The 12,500-nt window shown below is 47.5% G+C and overlaps 2 protein-coding genes across 3 annotated transcripts in view; both read right to left on the bottom strand.

Moving 5' to 3' along the window:
- LOC144762671 (uncharacterized) overlaps positions 1-9,887 on the bottom strand; it is a 35,421-nt gene extending 25,534 nt beyond the window's left edge. Inside the window, exon 1 of the mRNA XM_078647908.1 lies at positions 9,449-9,887. The gene's annotated coding sequence lies outside the window, so the exon portion shown is untranslated. The remainder of the gene's footprint in view (positions 1-9,448) is intronic.
- Positions 1-12,500, bottom strand: part of CLN8 (CLN8 transmembrane ER and ERGIC protein) — a 234,678-nt gene that overhangs the window by 117,062 nt on the left and 105,116 nt on the right. The gene's annotated exons all lie outside the window — the stretch shown is intronic.

Genomic DNA, 12,500 nt, shown 5'->3' with positions numbered 1-12,500 from the left:
AGAGGTCTTCAAACTGTGGGGAGGCCCCCTGGGGGCCGTGGCTATGTTCCTATGGAGGTGCAAATGCCTTTGTAAATATTTATAAATGAAGATGGCCTGGAAGTGCGACTTTCTTTATTTATCGCGTTTTCAGTCTGTCTTCATTTACATCCAGCAGGTAGAGGGCATATAAAGCTATGGCAACTGTTATTCTTGGCGTTGTGGTGGCGAGGTCAAAGACGTGGCTAGGTGGCTAATAGAAAAGAACGGCATTTTCTGTAAGCATTATGTTGACTTTTCATTTAGTCAGTTGCATATAAAATAATGCACATACCGTAAACGAAAAATAAATGCAAATTGAACTTATCCTTGGGTATACTTTCCTGAATGTTATCAAACCTCAGTTCATTAATGCGATCACTGCAGCCAACGTATGTGGCTTAACACAGTACTGTTTGTGATAGAGTTACTTCATTATTTTATCAATGTTATCCATGCTAACACTGTTGACCAAATGTTTCCCCTCATTAGTGCCAGATTAACACCCAAATTCAGCAATAAGCAACAGAAGGCGAACGGTGAACCTTTTGCGATGGGCCATACACTGCGTGGCAACATGTGTTGTTGCTTTTTAATTAACTTTTGATCCGTTTGAGCTAGAAACACATTTTTGTTTGTTAAAATCAGTAGAATGTGCAGCAGATTATGTGGCAGATGGGTTTTAAATGGCCATCACTACCATTAGGGCAGCAGGTGCAGTGGCACTAGTGCAGTGCACCCCAATTTTGTCTGTGTTACTAGCAAAATGGTGGCGGGAGCCCTTTTTTCCTTGTTAGCATTAGGGCCCAGGTTACCCTTGTTGCGGAGGGAACAGGTCCAAAGAAACAGGTGGCAAGATGTGGGATTTACTCTTTTTAAAAAAAAATCTTACTCAAAGGGGCAGACAAAATGTTTTACACCTCATTCTATAAGTGACGGGCCAGTGGAGATAGTGGGCAGAGTTGTAGGTATCATTTGTGCCACAGATGGAGTAGCACGGGGCCCAGGGGTATGAAGCATCAAATCAACCCCAATTAGTATTGTTTTACTATCTTTTTTTGATTACGTTGGGCCAGGGTGAACCATTGTTGTGCCAGTGTTGCATTGGGTCTCGGACCAATTGCCCTTATAGAAGGGAAATTTGAATCAGAGGAGACACATTAGCTTAGTCCTCAGAGAGATGACAGAGGAAAGGGGCACGATGGATGGCCATTTTTTCAGAAAGGGGAAGAGAAGACCATCACTTTGCAAAGCAGTTGGTCTCACTAGTGAAGCAAGTGCAATGGCACTTGGGCCCAGGAGTGAGAGGCCCACTGCATAACAATTATGACCGCCTCCATTTACAAAAGAGGGTCAGAGGCTCATTTTACTTCCTAGCATTAGCGATGGGGGCACCCTTGCTGCAAAGTGGTGGGCAGCATGCCGGAGCTCATTTTATTCTGAAAGGGACAGAGAAACTGTTCCAAGATTGGAGTGATGGCCAAGCATGGAGGGACAGAGGTGAAAGAGACACAGGACACAGTCTGCTACTTAGGGATGCAGCTATCATTATTGAAATAGATGCAGTGGCATTGGGTCGCAGGAGTGTGAGGGGCTCACATCATCCCCATTGGCAGGAGTTATGTTATTGAGATGATATATTTGCTCTTTAATAAAGGGCACATTTAGTACGTATTATTAGTGACATAAAAAGTACTCCTGAAATTGTAATCCCAGCCCCTGAACTCGGCCCGGATATTTCCACTCCCCAAAGTACTGCTATAAAGTTTTAGATGGGGCCGACTTGAAAACATTTTGCTCAGTGGGGCTCTCAGCGAAAAAGTATTAACCCCTTCGATGCTGATGACGGAGCGGTTCCGTCATCAGCATCGGTTGGGCTGTGCTGATGACGGAACCGCTCCGTCATCAGTACAGCCCTGGGGGGGAGCGCTGGCGCTCCCCCCCCCCCCCCCCTGTGCAGCGATCTTTTTTTTTTTGCAGGGGTGGCAGCGGAAGACTTTCCGCTGCCACCCCCTGGCCCCCCCACGCTTCCTGGTGACGTCAGCGCGCGCCGACGTCATCAGGAAGCGCTGGACGCGCTGGAAGCCATTTGTTTCCAGCGCGTCCAGCAAAGAGGTGCATGTTTGCTGCTCCGGTGGGGCGGGGGGGGCGTTTTTCGGTGCCTTGAGGCATCGGGGGGGAGGAAACTGTGTTTCCTCTCCCCTGATGTCCCAATGCACGGCATTCCTGGTGCACGATCGCGCACAGCGTCGCGATCGTGCACCAGGAATGCCCCACTAGACACCAGGGATTGCTTGTGTTTGGTTTTTTTTGTGCAGGAAGCGACCCCTTGGGCAAGGGTCGCTTCCTTAGGGGGACAAATAATGTTTTAGACTTTTCTGCCCCCCCTGGGGCAGATCGGCCGTTTTGTTTGGCCGATCTGCACCCAGGGGGGGCAGAAAAGCCCACTAGACACCAGGGATTGCTTTTGGGCATATTTATTTGTCGAGGAAGCGACCCCTTGGGCAAGGGTCGCTTCCTTTTGAGGCCAAATAATGTTTTAGACTTTTCTGCCCCCCCCCTGGGGCAGATCGGCCGTTTTGTTTGGCCGATCTGCACCCAGGGGGGGCAGAAAAGCCCACTAGACACCAGGGATTGTTTTTTATTTATAAAGGAAGCGACCCCTTGGGCAAGGGTCGCTTCCTTAGGGGGATAAAATATTTTTCAGACTTTTCTGCCCCCCCTGGGGCAGATCGGCCGTTTTTTCGGCCGATCTGCACCCAGGGGGAGCAGAAAAGCCCACTAGTCACCAGGGATTTGTTTTTTATTTGAAAAGGAAGCGACCCCTTGGGGAAGGGTCGCTTCCTAGTGGCCCTAATTTTTTTTAGACTTTTCTGCCCCAGGGGGGGGGGGAATAGAAAAGCCCACTAGACTCCAGGGTTATTTTTTTTTTATAGGGAGCGACCCCTTGGCCAAGGGTTGCTTCCTTGGGCCCATTTGTTTTCAGTATGTTCTGCCGTGTCTTTATTTGGCCTCTCTGCCCTCCGTAGGGTTGCTTCCAGGGGGCCCACGTTTATAATGATTTATAATCTTCCCCCCTTGGGGACAGACACCCCATTTGTGACATACCCTGTGACATAGCCTGTTGTAATGTGTGTTGTTTTTGTTTCTTCTAATGTGTATTGTTTTTTTTTCTCTTTAGATTGTTGCAGTGTGCGGTTCTGTTACTGGTGGTTCTGTTGTTCTGCTGTTTCTGTAGTTGCATGTGTTTGGTAAGAGACCTTTTTTTGTTCAATTGTAATGTAATTGTTTATTTTGCAAAGTGTGTAGTAATACGAGTATGTTTTGTTGCTGTTTGTTGTGATTGTAAAACATGTTTTGCATTTGTTTTTGAGGTGTCCTTCTGTAGATGTAAGTTTTTTTTTCTTCTTTCTAGTGGGATATCGTTGCCTATTTGCTGTGTCTTTGCAGAGTAGGTGCTGGTGAGTGTAGTTGTGTCTTGTAAGTGAATTGTATATTTTTTCTAAATATATTTTTTTGTGAAAAAGTCTTACATTTTTATCTTACTTTGCGCAGTGTTGGGGTTGTTGAGTTGTTTGTGCAGACTTCTTTATTTGTAAGGATAATGGCTAGCCGCCGGATTACTGCTCAGCAAGTTGTTGGAATGCTTTTTGATTCTTCCTCTGACCATGGTCCAGAGTCTGACTCTGATTCTGAGCCAGAGGTGGGAGGTGAAGATTCAGGTAGTGAGTTTTCTCTACACATGGCTTCATCTGATGATGAAGACACTTTGAGTGCTGATGAAGCTACTTTTGGTGTGGATGATGTGCCTGTGGTTGGGGAGGACATTGCTGTGTTTACGGTTTGGGAGGACATTGTTGTGCCTGTGGTTGCGGAGGACATTGATGTGCCAATTGTGCGGCAAGAGACATCTGGGCTGCAGCCTGGGGCTGCTAGACTTCCAGTTGGTGTAGTGAGACAAGAGGCAGCTGGGCGGCAGCCTGCGGCTGCAAGACTTGACGATGAAAGTTCTGACCTCTGGGTTGCACCAGGCATGGTGCAGCCGGCATTGCCTGAATTTACTGGTGTTCCAGGGTGTAGGGTGAACACTGAAAACTTTTTGCCTATTGATTTTTTCAAGTTGTTTATGGATGATGTGTTTTTGGCAGAGATTGTAGAGCAGACTAATTTGTATGCTGACATTTTTTTGAGGGTGAACAGTGCCAGCCTTAAGCCCCACGCTAGAGCTACCCGGTGGACTCCCACCAATTTGGAGGAGATGAAAAAGTTTTTGGGTTTAACTCTTTTGATGGGCTTGCTTAGGAAACCATCAATGGCTTCATATTGGTCTACTAGTCCCTTGATGGCAACAGCTATATTTCCGGCAGTCATGAGTCGTGATAGGTATTTGCTTCTGCTGCGGATGATGCATTTTGTTGACAATAGTCTTGCTTTGCCACGAGATCACCCTGATTGTGACCGTCTTTTGAAGATTCGGCCTGTCATTGATCATTTGGTTGATCGATTTTCTGAGATCTTTTATCCTGGGAAAGAAATTGCAGTGGATGAGTCTTTGCTGTTGTTCAAGGGCCGCTTGGTATTTCGGCAATACATTCCTAGTAAGAGGGCACGCTATGGAATCAAACTGTATATGCTGTGTGACAGTGAGACTGGATATGTCTCTAATTTCAGGGTGTACACTGGTAAGGAATCCAGGATTAACCCCCCTGGTTGTCCGTCGACTTTTGGAGTGACTGAGAAAATTGTGTGGGAACTTGGTCGTGGATTGTTTAACAAAGGCCATCATTTGTATGTCGATAACTTCTACACTGGTGTGCGGTTGTTCAGGGAATTGGCCAAAGTGGACACTGTTGCTTGTGGCAAAATCCGCTCAAACCGTAAAGGTTTCCCAAAAGAACTTGTTTGTCCAAAGCTTGCTCGGGGACAGTGCAGTGCATTGCGTTGTGAGGAGCTTCTAGCTGTGAAGTTTACAGACAGGAGAGATGTCTACATGTTGACTACAATACATGATGAAAGCACTGAACCGCGGACTGTTTGGGGTCAGGTTGCAGAAGTGCACAAACCTGTGTGCATACTGGACTACAATAAGTACATGGGTGGTGTTGACAGAGTTGATCAGAGGTTGGAACCGTATGCTGCTCTTCGTAAGGCTTACATTTGGTACAAGAAGTTGGCTATCCATCTTTTCCACTTGGCAACCTTTAATGCTTTTATTGTGTTCCAGAAATCTTGTCCCCAGTCAAAGATGACTTTTGTAAAGTTTCAGGAGTCTGTAATAGGCAGCCTTGTTTTAGTGGAACAGGCAAGTGTTCCTAGAGTTGGAGTGGTGGAGGATGTTGCCAGATTGAAAGATCGCCACTTTCCTGATACAATTCCTCCTACAACCTCAAAAGACTTTCCCAGTCGGAGATGTAGAGTCTGTTGGCGAAGAGGTTTGCGGAAGGAGGTTCGCATGTACTGCCCCGACTGCCCTTCAAACCCCGGGCTGTGTGTACCTGCTTGTTTTAGATTGTACCACACGCAAAAGAATTTTGTTTTTAATCCGACTTCAAATTATGCAAGTATACCAACCGTTAAGGAGAATTAGGTAATTTGAAAGTAATTATTATATGTCTACAGCAATTTAAATTTATTGTTGCAACATTTTAAGATGATTGATTAAGGACTGAATAGGTTATGCTTATTTGTTGCAGCCTTATAGGTCAGGGATTTTAAACGACAATCATTGAGAGACAGCCGTGCTTTTCTACATTGTTCTAGCGACCGATATTTTAGGTAAAATTTCTTTATTCGTGTAGTTGTTACCATTTTTAAACCAATTCCGAGTCTAGACAATCATAAAATTCCCCTTTTTTGTGTGACTTTTTTCTTACATTTAGCTACCGTGATTTTGCCTTTTTAGGTACAGAGGTTGTTTGCTGAAAGTACTGTTATCCTCACCTGACAGCAATAAAAGCTCGACATGAAGTATCGTAGTACTTGATACGTCCTGAACTAAAAACAGTAAAGATCAAGTTGCTGTTTTTTGTAAGTTCGTGACCTCTATGCAGTTGAGATATGTTGTATCCTAAACAGAATATGCCTTTGATATAATATGCCTAAATATAGTTTATTATTTTTTTCCCTTATAGTTAATCTTCCCTGAATTAGAGCTTGCTGGCTCCTTATTGTTCAGAGCTGCAATCACTCAACGATTTAGTAAGTATGGAGCCACAATAACAGGTTTTATCAGAGACTAACCTAAAATCTATATCCATGGATCTAATCGGTTTGAAATATCGGAGGTTTTACTAGATAGGAGCCTCATAGAGAAGATGTCAATCACTATGACATTAGTACTATTTAACATCTATAAATCCTTCAATTTGGTCCTTACAACTGAAAAGAGCAATGAAATAAATATATCGTTCTGAATGTATATCATGAACTTGTTTATGCTCGTTTATGCTTGTCATATAATAAGAGGAGAGTTTGAAGATGTAAGTTTTATGAAAAGTTTTCTGTCGTTATCAGTTTTTTAGTATGACCTTGAATGCCTTATTATTACTGTTTACTTCAATTATATGGAATCTATTACATATTATTCTTTTCTCTAGGTAGTACGTGGCTACTCCTGAAGAAGGCGCTGGTCGCCGAAATGCGCGTCGACATTATTATTTATGCCACTTTTTAAAAATTTTAACTTTTAAGCTAATATGTTTATGTGTAATTTTGTAAATCTGTTTTTTGATAGTCACTGATGTGATTTAGTGCATTGAACTTGAGAATTTTGAATAGAATTAATAAAAACTGTTGAAATAACATGTATTTTAACTGAATATGTTAATAAACTATAAGAATCTGAATTACAATTAGGTTCTTTCCTCTTTTACTATTGTATATGACAAGCTAAACTTAATTGCCTAGGTTGTTACTTTTCAGACGTTGTTTTATCCCTGACCTAGGAATTACTAGAATCATTTTTCAGGGGGTCCTTGATACATATGCTAACAGTGATGCGCATTGTACACACTGAGTGAAGAGCGCTTCATTCATTCACTGTGCGCGCTCCCAGCAGTCACCGCCGAGCAAAGAGAGTACACAGCCTGCACAGGGGCCATAGCGTGCATCTGTGGGCACAAGGACCGCTTCCTCGTTGCGTCTGCACACCGCACAGCAGAGCACCACTCCTTGCCATGCAGGGGATGGGAAGCAATGTATGCATAACTAACCACTGTAGATCGAGTGCACCGCATAGCAGAGCATTTCAGAAAACCTTGTTGTATGCCTTACATTGTATTAATTTTGCAATTTTTAGCGAGAGACAGACAATGAAAGAGAACACCTCAATATTAAACAAGCATTTACAATGCAATGGTCTCGTCTTTGTTAAAGTTAGAGCTATTGGCTTTGCTCATGACATTATTTTTGTTTTTAAAACATATAAATAAATGGCATTGTTATTTATAATGCCAATAGCTTAATCTCTGGCAAATGCGAGACCTATTGCATTTGCACCCACCCACACACACACAGAGCCACACACAGAGCCACACGCACCCACACACACACACAGAGCCACACGCACCCACCCACACAGAGCCACCCACACAGAGCCACATCGCCTCACATACACACACACACACACAGACAGAGCCACACACACACAGAGCCACACACACACACACACAGAGCCACACACACACACAGAGCCACACACACACACACAGAGCCCAACACACACACAGAGCCCAACACACACAGAGCCCAACACACACACAGAGCCCAACACACACACAGAGCCCAACACACACACAGAGCCCAACACACACACACACACAGAGCCCAACACACAAACAGAGCCCAACACACACACACACACAGAGCCACATACAAACACAGAGAGCCTCACACAGACAGGCACACACACACACAGAGCCACACACACACAGAGCCACACACACACACACACAGAGAGCCACACACATACACAGAGCCACACACACACACAGAGCCACACAGAGTCACACACACACACAGAGCCACACACACACACAGAGAGACACACACACACACACACACACACACACACACACAGCCACACACACACACACAGAGGCACACAGAGGCACACAGAGACACACAGAGACACAGACAGAGCACAAGCAGGGAACAGAGGCAAGAACAAACGATCACAATCAGGGAACAGAGGCAAGAATATCGAGCACAACCAGGGAACAGAGGCAAGAAAATCGAGCACAAGCAGGGAACAGAGGCAAGAAAAACGAGCACAACCAGGGAACAGAGGCAAGAAAAAACTAGCACAACCAGGGAACAGAGGCAAGAAAAACAAGCACAACCAGGTGGATCACAATCAAGGAACAGAGGCAAGAAAAACAAAAACAAAGTTAAAGGAAAGCATGAGGGGGCGTCTCACCGGAGCAAAAGCAGAAAGATGGGCTCCAGTGTAGTCGCGGGCATCTGTGGAACTTCCAAACTTCCGCTGTGGACCACGCTATGACACTACCATGTTTCTCCGAGGTCAAGCAGAAATGGCTCGGAGAAACGCCCCGTCATTTTCAGACTGGGGGGCGTGTTTTTTTTTCTCTCCTCTTCCCATTGGCTGGAATGTGGATTTCCGGACAATGGGAAGAGGAGAGAAAGAAACTAAAAAACACACCCCTCAATCCCAAAAAGACAGGGCTTAAATGGACAGACAAACCTCTTCTCCAATGGCTGGCCGCAGGTTTAGGAAGCCAGCCAATGGAGAAGAGGTGCTTCTCCTGTGTCAGTGAGTGCGTAGTCTAGTATGCGCCTGAGATCACAATACATGTGCAACATCCTCCAGAGTTTGTCATAGAAGGGTGCGCGCGCGCTCCGGGGCCGCCTTCGATGCTCCGGCTCCCTAAGGTACCACGCGACCAGGAACAAGAGCCCCATACGCCCTGTCTGGTGCAGCCATCGAGCACGAGCAAGTTCACTACTACTGTACCACCACTGAAGCATCCATTTCAAATGTAATAAGCGCCAAAGAGAGCGAAAACTAAAATAACAGCTGTGCAATTGTTATTGGTTCTAATTTGCACCAAAAACACCGTGGTCATCAAATTCTGGCACCATGTTGACATTCTCCGTGGTCGCACCTACCCCCCCCCCAACCCGGCTTTAGCCCACTTCCCCGAGGATGAATACTGGCACTGTGGAGAGCAAGACTGTGAGTGCACCACAGCAGTCTCACCCTCCTCAGTAGCAGTGGCGGGCATTCAAGGGGTGGCATATTTGAAACTTGGGTGCACAGTAAAGAGCCACTTAGAAAACTAACAGAAATAAACCAGAGTCTCTTTCTAAGAGCACCTATCTGTATGTAAAGCGCGTGACATCCTTTCCACCGGTACCTTCCCCATAATACAGCGGCTCCGCTACAGCTCAGAGAGGAGTGAGGATTGCTTACCATCAGCCTGCACCACCGCGAGGTGCAGCAGCAGGACGGCGGCCGCCAGACTCCCCCTGGGCCAGTCCCGCCGACCCATCGTGCGCTGTCCTGAGAGTCCGGCTGGGGGTGTCCGTGGACGGGGTGAGACACGGGACGGTGGAAAGTGCGCGTGAGCTCCAGGAGAGGGACCAGGCGCAGTGCGGGAGGGAGCCTGGGGGCTGCTTTATCACGCCCGGGCAGCGCAGATGGGGAGCTGGTGTGAAAAGTTACATCGCTCCGTTACTGAATGCCTGCTGCTGGGTCAGGTCGGAGCAGCGGGGAAGGGGCAACGAGGGGGAGGCGGGGAGGGCTGCTGGGCACCAGGTACCGGTGACAAGAGGCAGAGCCAAGCAGCAGGGGCATCTCCGGGGGCTGGTCCCAGGAGACATGTCACTGCGCACCCCTCGAGGCGCGGGCTGGCCGAAAAGTCCACCCTGCATCAGTCAGTCTCCCAGCAACCACAGGCCAACTGCATGCCCGCGCCCACTCAGCCTGCAAAAAAACAACCTCCTGCGCTGTTTACTCTTTCCTCAAACACACCTATTAAGGGTGAATTGCCTCGCTTACAACTAACGGGCAACAGGAGCAAAGGGAAGTGTCCAAGATCATGGGTTGCGGCACACCCCACTGCGCCAGACACTCTGGGTATCATAAATTGACTACCACAGGCAACATGAACGCTGAATTTGTTTGTTTGCAAACTTATATCATATGCAGTCGGCCTGTAAACGTTAGCTTTTTGAAGTTGTGCTAGGAAGGCTCCGGACGGTCTTGCCTGGGCGGGGCTCCCCTTCCTCACATGGCAGCCCCTACGGGAGGCGGGCCGCAGTTTCTCCTTGTCTCGCACCACTGTGCACCACGGGGCTCTCCCTTGCTTGGCCCGGATGCAAACGCCGCCCTTGTGCTCATGGGGCGAGCCTCCTCCCGGTCACAGGAGCGCGGGGTGGGCTCCCGTCCACTTCCCTGACTCCTCCAATCGCAGCGCGGCGTGTGGAAAATGACAAAATGTATATGTACATAAGCGGCGTTCATTTGTGTTCACCCTCGCCACTGTTGAAGGTAAAGAAAGTCACGAAACAGTGGCCCCGCCATCTTGTTCCCTTTTAGGCCCCATCACGAACGTAGATAGTAGCCATCTTTGTGTCATGACCTCTCTGCCCATTGCCGATAGCCATCATCTCTCTCTCTCTCTCTCGCTCTCTCTCGCTCTCTCTCTCTCTCTCTCTCTCTCTCCAGCCCCGCAAGCACCCCGCGCCCGACAGCCCCCGGTCTCTCCTGTTCGGGCCATAAACGCACCGCTAAACACGACCTTGTCTCCGTGCTGAACCCCTGCCCCCTCGCTCTTTCATCCTAACCATAGATGGGGCCCTTTTGGTAACCTCTTCCTCCCTGCCCGATCTGATCCCAGGCCATCACCTAGCCCAACAGATGCAGTTTATTGCTTCCTACAGTAGGACCTCGCCTCACATCAGAGGAGCGGTGATTAATCAAGGCCTTCACACCCCTAGATCTGACCGACACCCCCGCATCCCTCCCAGGAACACCCTTCCTCTCTTCTGATGCCCCCCCCTCCCCCGGCTACACCTGGCCTCTCGACCCAGTCCCACATCATAAAACTAGGTCTCGTGGATGTACCCCTCCGGCCCCGCATAGCGAAACATGATCTTATCGCCTGCCCAACCTTAGATCTGACCACCCCCTCCTGCCCTCGTGCCCTGTTGGAAATGTCCGGCTGCAGATTACAATCACATGTCACATTTGGGAGGGGAAAACAACATCAGAGCGGTCAGTATGGGAATGGGCCTGGAGCTGGGGTCCCGAACATGCCCTTTTTGTACTTCAAAGTGTCTTTATTGCAATAAGGAATGTTTATACATCATAAACCTGTGTATAAAAGACGGAGCCGTAGAGAAACTTGTTAGAGCACCTCGAGAAGATACCCTGTTGTCTGATTTGACGTGTTCTGTTCCGTCGGAAATAAACTCCTGTTTCCTGCCTTCCAGTCTCCAGCGCCTGTCTCTTTATTTGGGTAATCGTGAGTTGGGTGAGAAGCGGCTAACGCCGGGCAAACCTAGAAAAGGGGTAAAACGACCTGATCTGCCTGAACCCTTTTTCATCAATTGGCGTCCCAAACGTGGGGCCCATCAGCGACACGTGGATCCAGTGAGAGAGGTCCCAACGACAGAGTGAACGACTGCAACGATCGGGAAGAGCTCCTGCCTGATAGACCCTTGTCTGGCAGCCGATCATCCGAACTTCACTGGTTCCGAACAGACCTCTCTCGAGTGATCTACGGTCCTGACTGGGAACCATCAGGAGTGCCACAGCAATTACGGAGAATAGAGGACGATCGGGCGCTGGAAACGGAAGACGAGAAACTGTCCATGCGATCCGGGTAAGGTCGTGTAAACACGACAAATTGCGAATTGATTGTTTGATTGTCATTGGAAAATACTAGTATTACGCATTTTGATTGTTTTGTCCTGAGAGATTCTCTGTCTACAAACGGGGAAGGATAGGAGTATTCTCCCTTTGCAGATAGTGAAGGGTGGGTAGCGCAGGCTTTTGCCCCCGTTGTAACCCGTCGCGCCTACTTCCCTCTCCATTTGATTGATTGTTATCCAAGCATTTATTGTTTTGGAATTGGTTCTCTTTGGATCATTCTCTATTTGCAAACAAGCACAGAGCCGCCATACTCTGTTTAGTCTTTGCAGATAGTGAAGGATAGGTAACGCAGGCTTTTGCCCCCGTTGTAATCCGTCGTGCCTATTTTTATCCCCCACTGATTGATTGTTTGACCGAACATTGATCGTTCGGAATTGGTTCTCGGAAAGGATCTTCTCTGCCTACAAACAGAGAGGAACAGGAAGACCTCGCTCTTTGCAGATAGTGAAGGGTAGGTAGCGCAGGCTTTTGCCCCCGTTGTAACCCGTCGCGCCTATTGTATTCCTCATTTGATTGATTGATTGTTTGTCCGAACTTGACTGTTTGGAATTGGGTCTCTCTTTGGGTATTCCCTATTTGCGAATAC

Source organism: Lissotriton helveticus, chromosome 6 (genome assembly GCF_964261635.1).
Source record: "Lissotriton helveticus chromosome 6, aLisHel1.1, whole genome shotgun sequence".
NCBI lineage: Eukaryota > Metazoa > Chordata > Amphibia > Caudata > Salamandridae > Lissotriton > Lissotriton helveticus.
This window is presented reverse-complemented; position numbering and strand designations above follow the sequence as displayed.